Below are 19,745 nucleotides of genomic sequence, written 5' to 3'. Positions count from 1 at the left end.
GGCCGAGATTGGGGGGGCAAGGCGGGCGACAGAAGGCCGATGCCTCCGTCGCCCGGCCCTCTACAGAATCCACCCCCCAAACCTCCAGGTATTTCCCTCCTTAGAGCTGGCAACCCTACATTCCCCTCAGTGCCTGTTGGTAGGCAACTAAGCTTGGTCCTGTCACCTACTTTGGCCTTTGGGAGAAAACACATTGGGGCCAGTCCTGATAGGGTTGCCAACTCCAGATGGGAAATTCCTGGAGATTTGAGGGATGGAGCCTGAAGAGGGTGAGGTTTGAGGAGGGGTGGGACCTCAGACAGGTACACTGCCATAGACTCCACCCTCCAAACCAGTCAGTCTCACATAGGGAACCATTGTTGCCAATCTCCAGGTGAGGGCTGGAGAGCACTCAGAATTACAACTGCTCTGCAGAAGGGAGGGCAGAAGTCAGCTGAAGTCAAAGGGGCAGATAATGGTAGGTTGATGGTTAGCTGGGAAGGAGATGGGTTGCCAACTACATGCTGACAAATTCCTGGGGATTTGAGGGGTGGAGCCTGGAGAGGGTGGGGTTTGCAGAGGGGTGGGACCTCAGACAGGTAGAATGCCATAGACTACACCCTCCAAACCAGCCAGTTTTTCCTGGGTAACAATTGCTGCCAATCTCCAGGTGAGGGCTACAGATCACTCACAATTACAACTGCTCTTCAGGTAGCAGAGATCAGTTCCTCTGGAGAAAACAGTGGACTCTGTCATTATACCCTGCTGAGGTCACCACAGCAAATTGACACTGTTTGCCCAAAGCCAGAGCACTCCCCCAGAGCCTCTTTCTAGATCTCGTTGTATTGCTTTCACAACGGGCTTTACTGCTAGTATATAAATAAATAAAGAATACTTAGGAGTAGTTTAAATGGAAGTCCAAATTGTCAGAGAGAATGAGATTCTGCTATAATTTTTAATAGATTCTACAGTTATCAGAAATAGTCATTCTTAGTTTTTAAACAATCACCTAAAGTGAGTACAAACACTCAAGTATTTTACTAATTAATATTCTGATTACATAAATGGAAACACTGATACAAATAAACAATAATTCCATCATGAATAGTTATTTTATCATTTGTATGCTACTGACTCTTTAGATTTATAGCACCTATTAACAAAAGACTGCTGACTTCATACACATTCCTATGCTTTGTTTCAATGCAACAAAACATGCATACTTATATAATAATGTGCCCAAAAGCTGGCTTCTATATGGGAGAAGATTGACTTTTGTTTTAATGTACGCAATAGAATATAAAATGATTTATTCTGGACAAGAGACATTTCGATTAGGAGCTTCCCTAGAAAGGTGAAGATGTTGTGATGGGTATCTAACGAGCTCAGAATATTATTCAAAAGATGCTTTTTGGCATGAATGAAATGATTTATGGTAGCAATTTTAGAAGGAAAGGATAGTAGGAAAATATCCATTAATCTGAAATACAATGCCTAAGAGGTTTAAATTTGTCCTAACAATTGCTAATACGGACAGGTTTGTTTGTTTTATGGACATGAAAGCCGCCCTCATTCCACCTTTAAGGAAGCATTTTTCTTCATGCTGATATACTCAACAGAAGGACAAATTACAGTGTGTGCCAACCTCCCTGAACAGATATGTGACTTTGGAGTTCCCACCCACTCTTCCAGGGAGGTAAAGTGGGAATAGTTGGTCACTTTGGAACCAAACAAGATTTTTCAGGATCCTTTCCGATAGGTGAGAACAGTTCCTTTTTTCACCTGTGTGACCCCACTACTACCCACCACAACCCCTGTCAGACAGGTTTAGGGATACAGGTAGGTCACGCAGTCGCAGTTCGCCTCCTGTCTTGTCTTTTTTTAATATACATAGAGTCCTGATCCCTTCATATACCAGGTCCCCTCCCTCATTCTCAGAGGCACTACCAGACAGGGCAGCTCAGTCCCTTTATTAACCACTCCTCAGCCACTTCACAGAGCTATTGGGGTTTAGACCCAAACACTGCTTCAATCTCATGCCGCCACCATTTATTCATATGTATATATGGAAGCCAAGGCCTGACAGGTTTATGTGTGTGCATTTCTTTCCCTTAGACAGTACACATTCAGTAAGGAAGGTTCACCAGAAAAGTGTTAACTTTTTTTTGAAGGCTTAAAAGAACATTGGATCGATTCAAGTAAAAAGACATAACATTTCTTAACACTTGAACTTTGGATCCCTAACTCGATTCATGATTCCGAGTCTATCTGTTACAAGAGATCGTCCTTTCAGCTAGCTTCAGGTTACTATTTTCTTGCTCGCTGGCTCATGCAGTCACCTCCCTTCTATACAGTTCTAGCTCTTCCTCCTTCCAACTTCCCTAAAGGCTCTAACTGCAAACTCTCCTTCCAACATTCTATCAGCTCTCATTGGCTGATTGCAGACAGAGGTGGAACTGGACCTGTTGGTCACAACCTGCTTCATAGTGCTTGGTATAAAGGTAAAGGTTTCCCTTGCTCGAAAGCTAGTTGAATCTGACTCTAGGGGGCGGTGCTTATCTCCATTTGTCCCAGGCCCGTAGCCAGGATTTTTTAAGTGGGGGGGGGGCATTTAAATTTCTTAAGGGGAGCCAGCTAAACAATGTAGTCTGGGGGAGAAGGCATGATGCCCTGGGCTGGATGGGAAGTCAGGGGGCCTTGCCAGCAAGTCAGGGGGCCTAGCCCCGAGATGCCCCACGGTAGCTACAGGCCTGATTTGCCCAAAGAATTCTCCATGGTCCTGTGGCTGGCATGACTAAGTGCCGAGGTGCACAGAATGCTGTTACCTTCCCACCTAAGCGGTACCTATTTATCTACTTGCAGTTTCTTGCTTTCGAACTGCTAAGTTGGCAGGAGCTGGGGCCAGAGGTGGGAGCTCACTCCGTCATGCAGCACTCAAGTCTTGACCTGCAGAGCTACTGATCTTCTAGTCTGCAGCTCAGCGTCTTAACCTCTGAGCCATCATGGCTCAGTTGAGTATTATTAAATAGGCCTGGATCCAGGGGGGTTGGGAATGAGATCCCAACACAGCAGGGTTCCATTAGTTGAATTCCAGCATGGGGGAGGGTGATGGGGCACTCAGCAATCATATGGTGCACAGGCAATATTACTTGCTGTAGCTTCAAGCCAGGATGGGATTGCCCATAATGCTGCCAGCCCTTGGGCAACCTGGTAGATAAGGTAACCCCCACTGGGCAGTAGAGTTTTTAGTAAGATGTGCTTATCAGATGTCATGGAATGTAATCAATCTAACCCATCTTTTGTGCATGGTAGATTCATTTCAGGGGATGAAATCTCATATTTTCCAGGTTAGAGAATATCATGAGCAGGAAGGACTAATGAGTATGATAGATAGAACAGATACCAAAGTGACTATCAGGGGTCCTGAGAGAAGTGTGGAGGAGAAAAATAAGTTCTACACAGACTATATTGCAGTGTACCAGCTTTAGCACAAATCATCACAGCTTCTGAATCAAGGATCCAGTCATTAATGATCTACTTGACAGGTAACCAGAGTGGGTAAGCTTAGACATGACTGTTCTTTTTATGTCTATAAGTTACCTCTATTGATTCTAGCAGGCACCCTCAAAAGTTTAAAAGAAGCACATATTTCAATCAATGCAGCATACATAATTATAACATAGACTGGCTGGGAATCAAAATATTTTCCAATTACTAGTTTGGTCTTTAATTTGCAAATACAAAGATGAAATATAACTGGGGGGGGGGGGCCTTTGAAATCTTTGAAATGCATTGCAGGATAATTTTAGTAATGTCCCAGAAAAATACTGCAGTTTAAAGCGTTATTTCTGTACTGATCCCAGGCAAAATGCAGAGTGTTGCCTTTTGCTTATTTCTAGCATTTGTTTTTCAAGAAATGTGGATGGAGCTATTAAACAGAATCTAATAGGAAGTCACTAAGGGGTAAAGGGGAAGCAAAGAGCTGTATAAAGCCCTGACAGTGGTTGAAGGCAAAGACAAGGAACTTTTAAGGGAATCTGCATCCACAGAGATGAACTAAGATAGCGGTCACACATACTAAATAATGCACTTTCAGTCCGCTTTCAATGCACTTTCCAATTGGATTTCGCCAGTTCACACAGTAAAATCCAGCTGGAAAGTGCACTGAAAGCGGATTGAAAGTGGAAAATTTAGTATGTACAGCCTAAATGATATAGCCATAATTGCTGCTGCCCACAGTTTTAAAGCACAGAGTATTGCAGAGGAGGGTAGAAGTTAGAAGAACACTCTGAAGATAATAGCGATACTGATGGGTCAGAGTAATGCAGCTGACATCCAGAGTATGTGGGCCAATATACAGTAGAAACTCTTCATTGAATCTTTGGTTCAGCTACACATAATACCATTAATAGCCTTTTCCCTCCCATATTTGATGTCAACACCAACCTCTGTGATCTGGACAGGGAAGTATTTAGTACAAGGACATACATCCTCCACTGTATTATGTTACACATGGTGCTGTAGAAAAGGGAAAAGATCCATGCAGGAGAGCAACACTAGGAACATCTGGTTCTACTCTCAAGCTGTAGCTATATCACACAGTGTTTGTGTATGTGTACAGGAGTATTAATTTGAAACACCCATATCTATTCCTTTTCTCTGGACAGCCTCCTTTTGCTCATTTCCTCATAGAGAAAGGACATAAAGTATTCTTGAAATGCCACGCGGAAATAGTTTTATTACTGCTTTAACTGTTGAAATGCCACTCTGAAATAGTTAGTTTTATTACTGCTTTAACTATTTTAACAGTCTTAATTTTGATTTATGGTTGATTCATAAATTTATTTATTGATATGACATACACTGCCCTGAGCACTTGTATAGGGGAAGGTGATCTAAAAATCAATCAAATAAATAAATAATTTCTCACAGAAACTGTTGATTTGGTCTCATCAATTCTTTCTGTATGAAATATAACATTAAATGAAGACAGTTTAAAGGTCAGCTGTACAGAAGAAAGCTGATCTTGAGTAAAGGAAATATTAGGCTTTGGCACATCATGATTAATAGATAAACCTGAATCCAAACCATTCTGTACCGTATGGGTCAGTTCACCTCAGCCCAAAGAGTCAAACTGCAAGCAGTCCATTAGCGTCAGTTCGAACTGTGTCTCTTTAATGGAAAAAACAGGGCAGCTGAATGTCATGGAGGGGTGGCCGGAGAGGAAGAGAAACTGTGAATAACAAACAGAAAGCACTTTTTATTGGTGGATGAACATACCATATATCTGAACTCTACAACTTTGAGATCTATGTATCTTGAAACATTTTGCACTTCTAAGGGACGTATTTCTAATTATAGGTAGAGCAAGCAACGCAAGAACAAATGACCTGTTGCAAATAAGACAATTGGAAACTAGCAATATGATTCTGAGCAGTCTTTTGAAAGAGTGAAATTCCATTAACCTCTGTTCAGTCAGTGCAGTATGAATCCCCAACCCTATTAACTGTAACCCTAATAACCCCAACCCTAACCCTAATAACCCTGACCCTAATAATCCTAACCCTAACTCTAATAACCCCAACCCTAACCCTAAAAACCCTAACCCTAATAAGTTTAGGGTTAGGGTTATTAGGCTTAGGTTTAGGGTTGGGGTTATTATGGTTAGGGTTGGGGTTATTAGAGTTAGGGTTAGCATTATCAGGGTTAGGGTTATTAGGGTTAGGGTTATTTGTGTTACAGTTAGGACTAGGGTTATTAGGGTTAGGGTTAGTATTATGAGGGTTTGATTTAGGGTTAGGGTTATTAAGGTTAGGCTTAGGCTTAGGGTTGGAGTTATTTGGGTTGGGGTTGGGGCTATTAGGGTTAGGTTTATTAGGGTTAGGGTTATCTGTGTTACAGTTAGGGATAAGGTTATTAGGGTTAGGGTTAGCATTATTAGGGTTAGGGTTATTAAGGTTAGGGTTGGGGTTATTAGGGTTAGGGCTAGGGTTATTAGGGTTAGAGTTAGGGTTGGGGTTATTAAGGTTAGGGTTAGGGTTATTAGGGTTAGGGTTACGGTTATTAGGGTTAGGGTTAATAGGGTTAGGGCTAATAGGGTTAGGGTTAATAGGGTTAGGGTTATTGGGGTTATTGTTAGGGTTATTAGGGTTAGGGTTATTTGAGTAATAGTTACGGTTAAGGTTATTAGGGTCCGGGTTAGGATAATAAGGGCTAGAGTAATTAGGGTAATGGTTAGGGTTATTTGGGTTAGGGTTAGGGTTATTAAGGTGAGGTTTAGGGTTATGGTTATTAGGGTTATTAGTGTTAGTGTTAGAATTAGTGTTATGGTTATTAGGGTGAGGGTTAGTGTTAGGGTGAGTGTTATTAGGATTAGGGTTAGTATTTTATGTATTACAGTTAGGATTAGGGTTATTAGGGTTAGCGTTATTTGTGTTACAGTTTGAGTTATGGCTATTTGGGTTAGGGTTAGGGTTATTTGGGTTATTTGAGTTAGGGTTAGGGTTATCAGGGTTAGGGTTTTTAGTGTTAGTGTTAGAATTAGTGTTATGGTTATTAGGGTGAGGGTTATTGTTAGGGTTATTAGTGTTAGTGTTGGGTTTATTAGGGTTAGGGTTATTAGGGTTATGGTTAGGGTTATTAGTGTTAGGGTTGGGGTTGTTAGGGTTAGGGTTTTTAGGGTTAGTGTTATTAGGGTTAGGGTTGGGGTTATTAGGCGTAGGGTTAGGGTTATTAGGGTTAGTGTTATTAGGGTTAGTTTTGTATTTATAAAGATTAGGGTTAGGATTATTAGGGTTAGGGTTAATGTTGTTAGGGTTAGAGTTTTTAGGGTTATGGTTATTAGGGTGACAGATCAGAGATTCAATTCACTTGGGAACATGTGGAACGTTCAGGAAATTCCATGACCAAAACAGAATTATATATAAGGAGGATACGCATAGCTATTTAGAACAATTTAGAGATGTAGTTTTATCATCATTTTAAACTGCATGTTAACTGAAAAAGGAAGCTCACCCCAAAAGACTACACTGAGAATCATGGGATTTGCATGTACAAAAAACATGTGGGATGAAGGTTGTAGCATGGAGGGAAACTGGGCAAAACTAAGTGAAAAAGCTGTGTAAAGCTTATCTCCTCCAGCTTTACTTTCATTGTTGAGTAAAGGCTTAGCATGGTAAGTAGCTAAGATCTGTGATAGCTGATCACATTATACTATGTTTTTGCAATTTCACATGCCCACTCCATGTTAACACTGCAATGATTATGTTGATATATCTGTGAGCCAACCTTAAGGTCAATGGAATTTCATTAAATAAAACTCCAGAGCATTCTCTCTCTCTCTGACTTTTTGATCCAATTAGTTGTTATCACACAAGATGCACATTAGGTCCTTCAAGAAACCAGGTGCTTACAATGGTTATGTCCTACAGATGCAGCTGAATAGAGCACGCTGAGCTCTAAGAAAGAAGACAAAAATCTTTGGTGTATCATTTTTCTCTCAGTCTCCAAATCACTTTGGCATTTGGCATATGTTGCTCTGTTTATATGTGAACCCACATGATTATATTCTAGGTTTCTACAAGCAGTTGGTAGACCATTCGTGAAATGTTCCTCTCAGCACTGAAACCAGACTGATGATGAGTCATTTTAACTGAAGCGTCTTACATGGCAATTATGTGAGTATGAAGAGTTCAGAGCAACATCACTAGTTTTCTGCTGTTAGAACAGCTGAATGTCCAATAAATTACCAGTACTTTGGCTCACTGCCTGGAAGATTTAAAAACAAAGTTATTTCTTCCACAGAATCAGAAGTTATCTATAAATGATAAAAATCATGGGGGCAGCATTGACAAAGTGTCAGGGAATGTGCTCCATAATATTTTAGTTCTTATGCTCCTGCTGTTCTTGTGCCTTCTACCAAGATGTTAAACACACACACACACACAAACACACTTCATGCTGGGATGGTTACCATTCTCTCATATTTTCTAGTAGAGGTGGGCAAGAGTTGCTCCTAAAGAATCTTCATTACTTCAGAGGAATTGCTTGTAGTCAGTTCAAGAAGGTAGACTTACAGCCATGCGATGTTATACATTGCTAAATTAATCAAAATTTAAAATTATGGTGGAAATAAAAATACCTTTTTAGGAACTTGTTTGGGATTGTTGAATAATGTCAGTTCTGAAAATATTTATTTGAATGAATGAATGAATGAATGAATTGTTCATTATGGCCATAGACCAGCAAAAATATTTATTTATTCATCTTTCCACCCCCGCTCTGAATTATTTGTTTTTGGTGTGATCATAATGTAAACATAGTCATATCCATCTCCTTGGCTACATAAAGTTGTGCTGTCATCATGCTCACTATAGATTCCCTGACTGACTGAGAATATCCATGCGACTCATTCAAGAAGATAAGAAGAGCCCTGCCGTATTAGAGCAATGGTCCCTCTAGTCCAGCAGCCTGTCTCACACACTTGCCTAACAGTTTCTCTGGAGGTCCAACAAAAGGGCACAGAGGCCTTCCCTGATGTTTCCTCCTGGCACTGGTATTCAGAGATTTACTACCTCTGAATGTGGAGGCTTCTTTAGTCACCATGGCTAGTAACCACTGATAGACCAATCTCCTTTCAAATCTGTTTGTGCCTGTATCCATCACTACATCCTCTGGCAGCGAATACCACATTTTAATCACTTGCTGTGCCTATCAGCATCATCCAGTGCATAATTTTATAAACCTCTATGATATCGCCTCTTAGTCGTCTCTTTTCTAAACTAAGAAGTCTCAGGCTGTTCAGCCTTTCATCATAGAGAAGGTCCTCTAAGCCCCTAATCATCTTGGTTGCCCTCTTCTGCTCCTTTTCCAGCTCTGCAATGTCCTTTTTGATATATGGTTACCAGAACTACACAGAATATTTCAAATGAGGCTGCACCATATATTTATACAGGGGCATTGTAATATCAGCCTTGTGGACTGGAGACCCTCCTGGAGCTCTTCACATTTATCCTTTGTTTTCACCACCCTGAATAATTTTGTGTCATATGCAGTCTTGGCTATTACACTGCTCACTCCTAGTTCCAGATGATTTATTAAATATTTTATTAAACACAAATTAAATAGTACCTCGTCCTCACACTTAATTGTCTTTGTCAACAGTATTAAGAGTACACAGTGACATGTTTGAGAGTGTTATCTGATTCTTACTATATCCTACTCAATGTAAGATTTTCTGGGTCCCCCATTTGACTAATGCAGCAGGGAACAAAGCATTTACAAGGAAAGAAAAAAAATGGTCCGAAAACCATAGCAGCTAGGAGTTGCCATTACAGTTAAAAATGAAAATTCTTAGAATAAAAAGATATTTGGGGAAATATTTTTGTAGCTAAAATAGGTGTTTTTCATTTGAACACTGAGGCATAAGAATATTCAGTGCAGCGAAAATACAATGACATAATGATGGTTATATCAGTATTTCCCATACTATTATTGCCCATTCAAACCTAAAAACACACCAATCTCTAGTTTCCTCTCAGTACTTCTAGTGAATTTTGAAATGTTTTTTTAAAAATTATGATGTGTTCATACGTTCCTGAGAGAAATCAAAGAAAATCAGCAGTCGAACTATATGAACTTGCATTCTTTCTGGAAATAAATAGAGACATCTAAATATACAGCAGTATTAATACAGCCAGTTTGGTGTAGTGGTTAAGAGTGGTGGACTCTAATCTGGAGAACTGGGTTTGATTCCCTGCTCCTCCACATGCAGCCAGCCTTGGATCAGCCTTGGGTCAGTCACACTTCTCTCAGAGCTGTTCTCTCAAGAGCAGTTTTCTCAGAGCTCTCTCAGCCCCATCTACATCACAGAGTGTCTGTTGTGGGGAGGGAAAGGGAAAGGAGGAAAGAGTTTGTAAGCTGCTCTGAGACTCTGAGTGAAGGGCGGGGTATAAATCCAACTCTCCTCCTCCTCCTAATGGCACCTTTGCAGCAATTCTACTAGTTTGCAGAATTCTACTAGTGCTTTTGAGATCAGTACATGCACATTTGCTGAGTCCTGGCACAGAAATCTGCTTCTTTATTTGGAACAAAGTTTGCATCATTTCTCTGCCAAGTTTGGCACCGTTATACATACTGGCATTTGGTGGACCACTAGCTGAAATGCTACTAACAGTTTCAGATGATGCCCTCAGGAACCATAAGAAGTAGCTTGAGGTCCCTATTAACTCTGCAGTCAGAGAGGCAAAATCTGTTACTTCCTCAGACATATCTATTTATACACTATGACACTGCACAATCCTTTCTGGTTCCTGGTAGGTTTTCAGTAAAAATAAGAAAGCAACTCTCAGTATGCTCAAGTTTTATTGATTTTGTTTCACTGCAGATAGAACAAAACAAAACCCTATAATTTTTCAGGGGGTGGAGAATATGGCAGAAACATTTGAGGAATATCAGATTAAATTAGCAACAGTGTAATATGTATTTATTTGCCATTTCAGTTCGCTCTCCCGAACATTCAGCATACTATATGTCCAAAGCCTGCCACTGTGTATGTGCATGAGAAAACATACTTTAATGTTAAAAGTACAACTGTCACGGAAGATTTGGATTGCTGAAAATGACATGTTTAGACAACTTTCATGTAGTTTGTGTGATGTAAAATCTCTCTCTCTCTCTCTCTCTCTCTCTCTCTCTCTCTCTCTCTCTCTCTGTGTGTGTGTGTATGTATATACATATATATCTGTGTTAATTCAATTATAGTTTCTAGAAAACTATTAACATGGCTATAGGGCTGCAACTTTCCTTTACCCCCAAATATATTTGTTTTGAAAGAGGGTCAAGGCTGGATTTCCAAGTGGCTTTCTACCATGGCTGAGCATTACAGTTTCTGGCTGCATGTATGTATCCATGCTAAGTCCCAATGTAATTATCTTGGGGGAAAAACTCTTGAAAAAAAGTTTGTGGATTGTTGAGAAGGCTCAAATGATATGCTAGTATTGGATCTGAGTTCAAATCCCCACTCAGCAAGTAGCTCACTTGATGACCTTAGCCCAGTCATTTGTACTCAGTTTAACCTACTTCACACAGCAGTTGTGAGGATAAAATGGATGAAAGGAAAACCAGGTACAGTATCCTGAATTCCTTTGAGAAAGGGCAGGATGAAAAGGTAGCAAATAGTTACTGACTAATCCCAAATTAAGCTACGGTGGAGGTTGCCTCTCACTAATAATATAGGAGCAACATACACACAATTGGAATTATGTAAAAAATAAAGGGAATTTGCAAAACTTGAATTGGCACCTGTAAGCACAATACCCCCCCATGGCAAGGGGGCTTGCGTGGTTCGATGAGGCTGTGGGCTATGCCGTGGAGGGCCACCCAAGACGGACAGGCCACAGCAGAGAACTCAGACCAAGCGTGATCCCCTGGAGAAGGAAATGGCAACCCACTCCAGTATTTTTGCCAAGAAAACCCCATGGACAGGGTTCGTGACATTGTACAGGAGGCAGCAATCACCACCATCCCAAAGAAAAAGAAATGTAAGAAAGCAAAGTGGCTTTCTGATGAGGCTTTACAAATAGCAGAGGAAAGAAGGAAAGCGAAAGGCAAAGGCGAAAAGGAAAGATTTACCCAACTGAACGCAGATTTCCAGAGAACAGCAAGGAGAGATAAGGAGGCCTTCCTGAATGAACAGTGCAAAGTAATAGAAGAAAACAATAGAATGGGAAGGACTAGAGATCTCTTCAAGAAAGTTGGAGAAATCAAGGGAGCGTTCCATGCAAAGCTGGCCATGATAAAGGACAAAAACGGTAGGGACCTAACAGAAGCAGAAGAGATTAGGAAAAGATGGCAAGAATACACAGAAGAACTATACAAGAAAGACCTCGATGTCCTTGACAACCACGACGGTATAATCACTGACCTTGAGCCAGACATCCTGGAATGTGAAGTTAAATGGGCCTTAGAAAGCATTGCTAACAACAAAGCTAGTGGAGGTGATGGTATTCCAGCTGAGCTATTCAAAGTCTTAGAAGATGATGCTGTTAAAGTTCTGCACTCCATTTGCCAGCAAATTTGGAAAACGCAACAGTGGCCACAGGATTGGAAAAGGTCAGTATACATTCCAATCCCAAAGAAGGGCAATGCCAAGGAATGTTCAAACTATCGCACAATTGCACTCATATCACACGCTAGCAAGGTCATGCTCAAGATCCTACAAGCTAGGCTTCAACAGTACGTGGATAGAGAACTGCCAGAAGTACAAGCTGGGTTTCGAAGAGGTAGAGGAACTAGAGATCAAATTGCCAACATTGGCTGGATTATGGAGAAAGCAAGAGAGTACCAGAAAAACATCTACTTCTGCTTCATTGACTATGCTAAAGCTTTTGACTGTGTGGATCACAACAAACTATGGCAGGTCCTTAAAGAGATGGGAGTACCAGACCACCTCACATGTCTCTTGAGAAATCTGTATAAGGGCCAAGAAGCGACAGTTAGAACCGGATATGGAACAACTGATTGGTTTAGCATAGGAAAAGGAGTACGACAAGGATGTATATTGTCGCCTTGCTTATTTAATATATATGCAGAGTACATCATGCGGAATGCTGGCCTGGATGAATCACAAGCGGGAATTAAGATTGCTGGGGAAAAGATCAACAACCTCAGATATGCAGACGATACCACTCTGATGGCAGAAAGTGAAGAGGACCTAAAAAGCCTTTTGCTGAGGGTAAAAGAGGAGAGCACAAAGGCTGGCTTGAAACTCAACATCAGAAAAACTAAGATCATGGCATCCAGCCCCATCACTCCTTGGCAAATAGAAGGGGAAGTCGTGGAAGTAGTGACAGACTTCACGTTCCTGGGATCCCAGATCATTGCAGACTGTGACAGCAGCCATGAAATTAAAAGACGCCTGCTCCTTGGGAGGAAAGCGATGGCAAACCTAAACAGCATTTTAAAAAGCAGACAAAAGTCCACATGGTCAAAGCAATGGTATTCCCAGTAGTCATGTATGGCTGCGAGAGTTGGACTATAAGGAAGGCCGAGCGCCGAAGAATAGATTCTTTTGAACTATGGTGCTGGAGAAGACTCTTGAGAGTCCCTTGGACTGCAAGAAGAACAAATCAGTCAATCCTAAAAGAAATCAACCCTGACTGTTCCCTGGAAGGCCAGATAATGAAACTGAAGCTCAAATACTTTGGCCACCAAATGAGAAGGGAGCACTCTCTGGAGAAGACCCTGATGCTGGGAAAGATTGAAGGTAAAAGAAGACAGGGGTGGCAAAGGATGAGATGGTTAGACAGTGTAATAGATGCAACGAACATGAAATTGAGCCAACTTCAGAGGACGGCGGAGGACAGGAGGGCCTGGTATGACCTGGTCTATGGGGTCATGAAGAGTCGGACTTGACTGTGCGACTGAACAACAACAACAAAGCACAATGAAGACCATTGACTTTAAGATTAAATTGATAGTATATAGCCATTAGAGAGTGATGGCACTTTCAGCCTGTGTGAAAATCTCCAGTTAACTATTGGTGCTACTGGGAGAATGTGGATGCAAGAGGCATATAAGCCATGGGTATGGCACTAGATGATTTAAGATCCTTTTACCCTAATGGCAACTGTTTAATATTTTATGCCAATAAAAGGTATTTGTTGTTGTTGTTGTGATTTAAGATCCTAAAGTGATGAAGCTGCAAAGGAGGCAAAGTACTGTAATCTGAGCCATGCTTCATATTTTTGGTATATTTATAAATGTTAATATTGCAAGAGGCTGTTGTTTCTGTCAAAATGGCACATTTAGTACAAGCTAGGAGCCAGCAAGGTGAGATATTTATTTGTGCTACAACTGAGTTAAAATCCCCATTTTCTAATGAAACTTACTATGTGACCTTAGACCAGTCGCTCTCTTTCAGCCTAACGTTTGCCACAGGAATGGGGGTAAAGAACCATGCATGCCTCTAGGAGAAGGGATAGGCTAAAAAAGCCCTAATAAATAAAAGATTCATTTTTGGTCACCCAGTTCAGGTAATAGGAATGGAGACTGTAAAATGCAAAAATGAACAGCGGTGACCATTCTATCTTAGAAGAAAGCAGTAGAAAGGGCCTGTCTAGATTAGTCTAGTATCTATATAAACACTTTAAAAATGACAAGGTTGGCACTGCAGTTGCATGAGAAAACTATTTTAGTCTTGGAGCAGAAATAATGGATTTGATAGAGAGAAACTTTTACTCCGTCTCCCATAATACTAGAGCTTTTGGTCAGCCAATGAAATGAACTGGCAGTAGATTAGAAAGAGACAGTATACCTTTTCATACAACATATAACTTGTGGAATTCACTACCACAAATATGGTGATGGTCACTGTCTTAGTTTGCTTTAAACAGCTTAAACAAATCCATGTACGATGGTTCTACTAATGGCACTTAGCTATCATAAGGACTGGAGCCTTATCAGAGGCAGTATCCCTCTGAATACCACTGCTGGAGAGAAACATCAGGGGAACTCTACTGTCTTGGTGTTTGCTTGTGTGGTTCCAGGAAGCATCTGCCTGGTCATTGTGGGAAACAGGATGTTGTATAAGAAAGATCAGTCCTTTTAAGGTATAAAATCCAAGAGCTATTTCCCTACTGTCATGCCTACTGTCAACATCTGTAGGACTGGGGAGGATTCCCCCCAGTCAGGGTAGCGTGTATAGTATGCCTTAGGAGGCGTGCCTGCTTTGTAGAGTATAATTTGTCTCATGTATTTCATGTGACTTGTAGACAGAGTTCTTCAAATGTGATCTATATTCTCTGAATTTTATATTGTGCACCTTGCCTTTCTTTTGCTATATGTGATTAACAGTGTGAAATCTAGATATTATAAAATAATCAGGCAGGTATTTGTGGGAATCTAGAACTGTAAAAGATCATGCCTTGAGGACAGAGGGTGAACTAAATGATCTATGGTATCTTTCAAGGGGTTCTGAAATACTTGTTCTTGTTTTATATGTAAGGGGCATAAAATAGAATGTTATTTTAGGACTATGATTAACAAAGATGAACAAATACCCAGAAGGGAAGAGCAAGTGTTAACATTTAGTACAAAGAAAATTTTAGACAGCCAAATTTGTTTCTTTTTTTCAAAAAGCCTAGACTTTATAATGAAATAAATAATAGACTAATGGTCTGGATGATTATTTCTTGAACTGGAGCAAAATTGAGAATAATTTCCACAGAAAACGTTGATATTATTCCTGCAGTTCAGGGCTTGTGAGCTATGTTATCAGCTTTGCAGAATCCATTATTTTAATATTTGATTCTTGCTATGACCTGTGGTCTCAACATCTAAATTCTTTCTCCATCTATTGCTTTCGATAGTCTTGTTCTTTCAGTGTAGTATAAAAATATTGGCAGTTTACACAGAGAAAACAAAATGAGAAACAAAGGTCCTCAGAAACAGAATCAACTTATTTCTAAGTTGCAGTGGACGTTAAAAAGTGGGGAGGACATATTATAAATATAACTTCTTAAGTTATTTAGAATATTCATTAAAGAAAGGGGACAGGAGTGCTAAAAGGATAAGCACAATTAATAAACATATTTGCTCTGTGGTATCCCATCAACACATGGATTCCTCTTCTGTTTTATTAGTTGCCTTCAAGATCCTCTGGCTCTGCACCCACTGACTAAGTTTTGGCTTAGCATGGTATACACACTTAGTTGCACAAGGCATCCTGAATAATTATCATGTGGAACCATCCCTGCTCTGTGAACCTTAGAATATTTCTGTCTACTTGCCATTCCTACTGCAGAACTAACCACATCCATTCTGTTATCCAGTCCTTCAGGTTAACTGACAAAATACAGAATAACTTGCATGTTTTTGTCATTGGTTTGAAATTTCTAAGTTAGCCTCAGATAAATGCCACTGAACATGCATTTAGCTCCCATAGAACTCCATCAGCAAAAGACTGGGAAAAAGCTAGTCAGAGACAGCAAAATATAAATAATTTGAGAACTGAATGTTGAAAATAAATGAACCCACCAGTTGAACCTAGGGAATAACTGCAATAAAAACAATGTCATTTAGTTTTGACAGCAGTTATCTGGGGAAAAAAATTGAGTAATAAATATTACCTTTGAAATGTTGATTGAAGAAATATGATAAGTATCCTAAAGGTTATTTCTTTCAAAATGAACCATGTATGTCTACATTACTTTCACAGAATGATGAGGCATGCATATTGGCCATTGCAATATAATATTTCAGTGAATTAATCAGTTTAATCTTGCATTGCAATAGGATGCCAAGAAGTAATTGAAATCTGGGGACAGTAAAGAGAGAAATTAAATTGGCATTGTTATATATCAATAGAGCATGTTTATGTATTGAAAATATTATCTACTGCCTTCTCAAAATAAAAGTCATTGCATGCGATAGCTTAAGTCAAGGAAATCAATTTGTTTTATTTGCTTCATTAATACTGTTTGGCCCCGGGCACACGGGCTGGAAAATGCGGGGGGGAGGCGTGGCTAATTGCCCCGGAGGAAAATAACGCATGGCAGCCCGATCAGAAGTCCTTTCGAGGTCCCGTGGGTAGGTGTCAGGTGCAGATCATAAGAACATAAGAACATAAGAGACGCCAATGTTGGATCAGGCCAAAGGCCCATCCAGTCCAACACTCTGTGTCACACAGTGGCCAGAAATACCAGTGCCATCAGGAGGTCCACCAGTGGGGCCAGGACATTAAAAGCCCTCCCACTGTTGACCCCCCCCCAAGCACCAAGAAGACAGAGCATCACTTGCCCCAGAGCCCCTATCTATACCTTGTGGCTAATATCCACTGATGGACCTCTGCTCCATATGCTTATCTAATTCCCTTTTGAAGCCGTCCATGCTTGTAGCCGCCACCACTTCCTGTGGTAGTGAATTCCATGTGTTAATCACTCTTTGGGTGAAGAAGTACTTCCTTTTATCCGTTCTAACCCGACCGCTCTGCAGTTTCATGGAGTGCCCACGAGTTCTTGTATTGTGAGAAAGGGAGAAAAGTACTTCTTTCTCAGCCTGCTCTATCCCATGCATAATCTTATAAACCTCGATCATGTCACCCCTCAGTCGTCTTTTCTCCAAGCTAAAGAGCCCTAAGCGCAGATCAGATGGCTAGTCCGCAGCGCGGCAAAGAAGCAGCACGGCGTGTTCAAACCGGCACTCACACCGCACTGCTCCTGTGGCAAACGCCGCTTCCTGTTTGTGCGCATGCGCCGTTGGGTGCTTTTCCGCATCCTGCGGAGACTTGGGGGAAAAAATCCCCATGGTTGCGATGGAACATCAGCAGCTGCCGGATGCCATGACAGTCCACCGGAAACATGGTCAGATGCCCGCCCTTGCCCCGCGGTTTCCGGAAACTAGTACCTCATAGGTACTAGTTTTTAACCCCGCACCTTCGGCTGGGAGCCACACGTTCGCCACGGGAGCACTGTGCTTCCCAGATGTTGGGGTGTGATCATACCCGGAAAATCCGTGGGACTCCCGTGCCTCTCCCGTGGCAACTTTGCCGTGTGACCGGGGCCTTAATATCCCATCTTTTGTGGGCCCCACGGGCGCAGAGGGTCCACAAGCGAGGGACTGACACAAACAACCTTGATTTTGGAAAATAACGAGGCCACAGCTTTTATTGATTGCACTGTAGGAGCATTGCCATCAGCATAGTGACAGATCCTGAATCAGGCAACCTGCCTGCCACTTGATGAACCCTGCACCCCCAGCCTGATCAAATGGCCACCCTGCCAGCTTCCCTGAGCCCCGGGGCCAAAAAAGCAGTGATGGGGTAAGTCCTGGTCATGTATTCTTCCTGTCCAGAAGTTCTCAACAGTGTAGATTTCTAATACTATATAAAATACAAAAAGAATCCAATGTATAAAATGCATAACAACATGCAAACAGTTGCTGCCATCTTGGGGGGGAGGGGGATGATGCCAACAAAAATGCTGGTGTCCCATACTGGAACATGTTCCACATACACAACAGATATGAAGCTTGCAGATAGTGATGTTGGGTGTCAAATCCTGCACTCAAGGCTGCAAGTGCCATTTGTATCACTAGACTGCGCTAAGCAGAGTATTGAAGTTATCAGATTTGACAGCACCAATCACCTTGCAGATGTGGGTGTTCATTCTCCTCCAAACAGATGATCAACACTGGTAATGACAGAATCAACCTTTTGACTGGTGCTGGCAATAACACTGTGCATGTGTATCTCTGGATTGAGGCATTCAGATTTTCAGGGAGAGGTCTGGTACTCTGACAAATGATAAAAAGATATTGGCATGAAGTTCCAAAGCGCATAAAATATATCAGCATGTGTGACAGGGTGGCATAAGGCAAAAGAGATGAGCTGGCATAATAAATATGTCAGCATAATACATTGGTATGAAAGAAGCTGGCACTGACGACACAGTCTGCTGAGCAGTTCTGCTTGCATTTGACAATGTACCTAGATAGGAAATAATACTGATATTCTTGGAGTGCAGCTTTCAGGTCCTGAAAACTTGCCATTGTAGGCACTGTTAAATCTCTCCACAGTCATGCAGTCATGCTTTATTCATGCTTGGGGCAGGGCCCTGGCTCAGTGGTAGAGCATTTGCTTGGCATCATCGTTGCTAGGCATGTCACCAGGGGGATGCTCTAGTATTTGGGCCAAGTGCTAGAGTGTCCCCTGGTGACCTGCCCAATGCAATGACATCACCTCAGGCATGTTGCCACAATCCCGAAACTTTGGGGGTGGGGTCCCCACACTGGATGGATCTGGGCCGGTGGATCAGGGGCCCCTAAAGCAGGCAACCCCCTGCCCCCCCCGGGGGATATGGCAAGCTTAGCCTGAGACCTAAGAGAGCCACTACCATTAAGAGGAGATGATCCTGACAGACCATCACATGACTCAGTACAAGGTAGCTTCATGAATGCAGTGCCAAATCTTTAGATCATTCAGAAGATTGTTTTTGTGAGCAGAAAATGTGGTGGTGTGGTCTGATTTCTCCCTTCCACTGTGGATTCTCATTTCATCCAAACACTGTTCCTAGGGTCCACTGACACCCAATGTCACTCTGGGAGCACAATTTTTAGGGGCACAGCTGGTTGCAGTGGGAAGTGGACTCATGATAATTGGGATCCTTTGCAGTTTTTTTGTGCAACATTCTTGATGATGATGATGATGAGGAGATTGGATTCGTACCCCGCCCTTCACTACCCAAAGGATTCTCAGAGCGGCTTACAATCCCTTTCCCTTCCCCTCCCCACAACAGACACCGTGTGAGGTAGGTGGGCCTGAGAAAGGGCCAGCCGAATGTCAATTTCGGCCCCATTATATCCTATGGGCCATTGAAGTCAATGGTGAACACATAGGGTATATTATGGGGGCTGGAGGGGAGGGAGTTTGAGGGAGAGGCTCCAAACTCGTAGGGTAGCTGCTGGAGCTTCTCCCCAAGATACCAACCAAGATTGAAGGACATTGGACCAGGGGGTCCAATTCTACAGGCCCCAAAACAGGTTGCCCCTATCCCCTCCATTGTTCTCTATGGTGGGAAAAAGTAACTAGTAGGGAAGGAGCTGCGGTGGCTCAAGTGGTTAAGACACTGAACAGCAGTTCGAGACCCGGGTGCTGCATGATGGAGTGAGCTCCCATCTCTAGTTCCAGCTCCTGCCAACCTAGCAGTTCGAAAGCAAGAAATTGCAAGTAGATAAATAGGTACCACTTCAGTGGGAAGGTAACAGCATTC

The sequence above is a fragment of the Gekko japonicus genome, unplaced genomic scaffold (genome assembly GCF_001447785.1).
Source record: "Gekko japonicus isolate JY-2015 unplaced genomic scaffold, Gekko_japonicus_V1.1 scaffold6, whole genome shotgun sequence".
NCBI classification, from domain to species: domain Eukaryota; kingdom Metazoa; phylum Chordata; class Lepidosauria; order Squamata; family Gekkonidae; genus Gekko; species Gekko japonicus.
The sequence above is the reverse complement of the archived record's forward strand: the minus strand, read 5'-3'. Positions refer to the sequence as shown.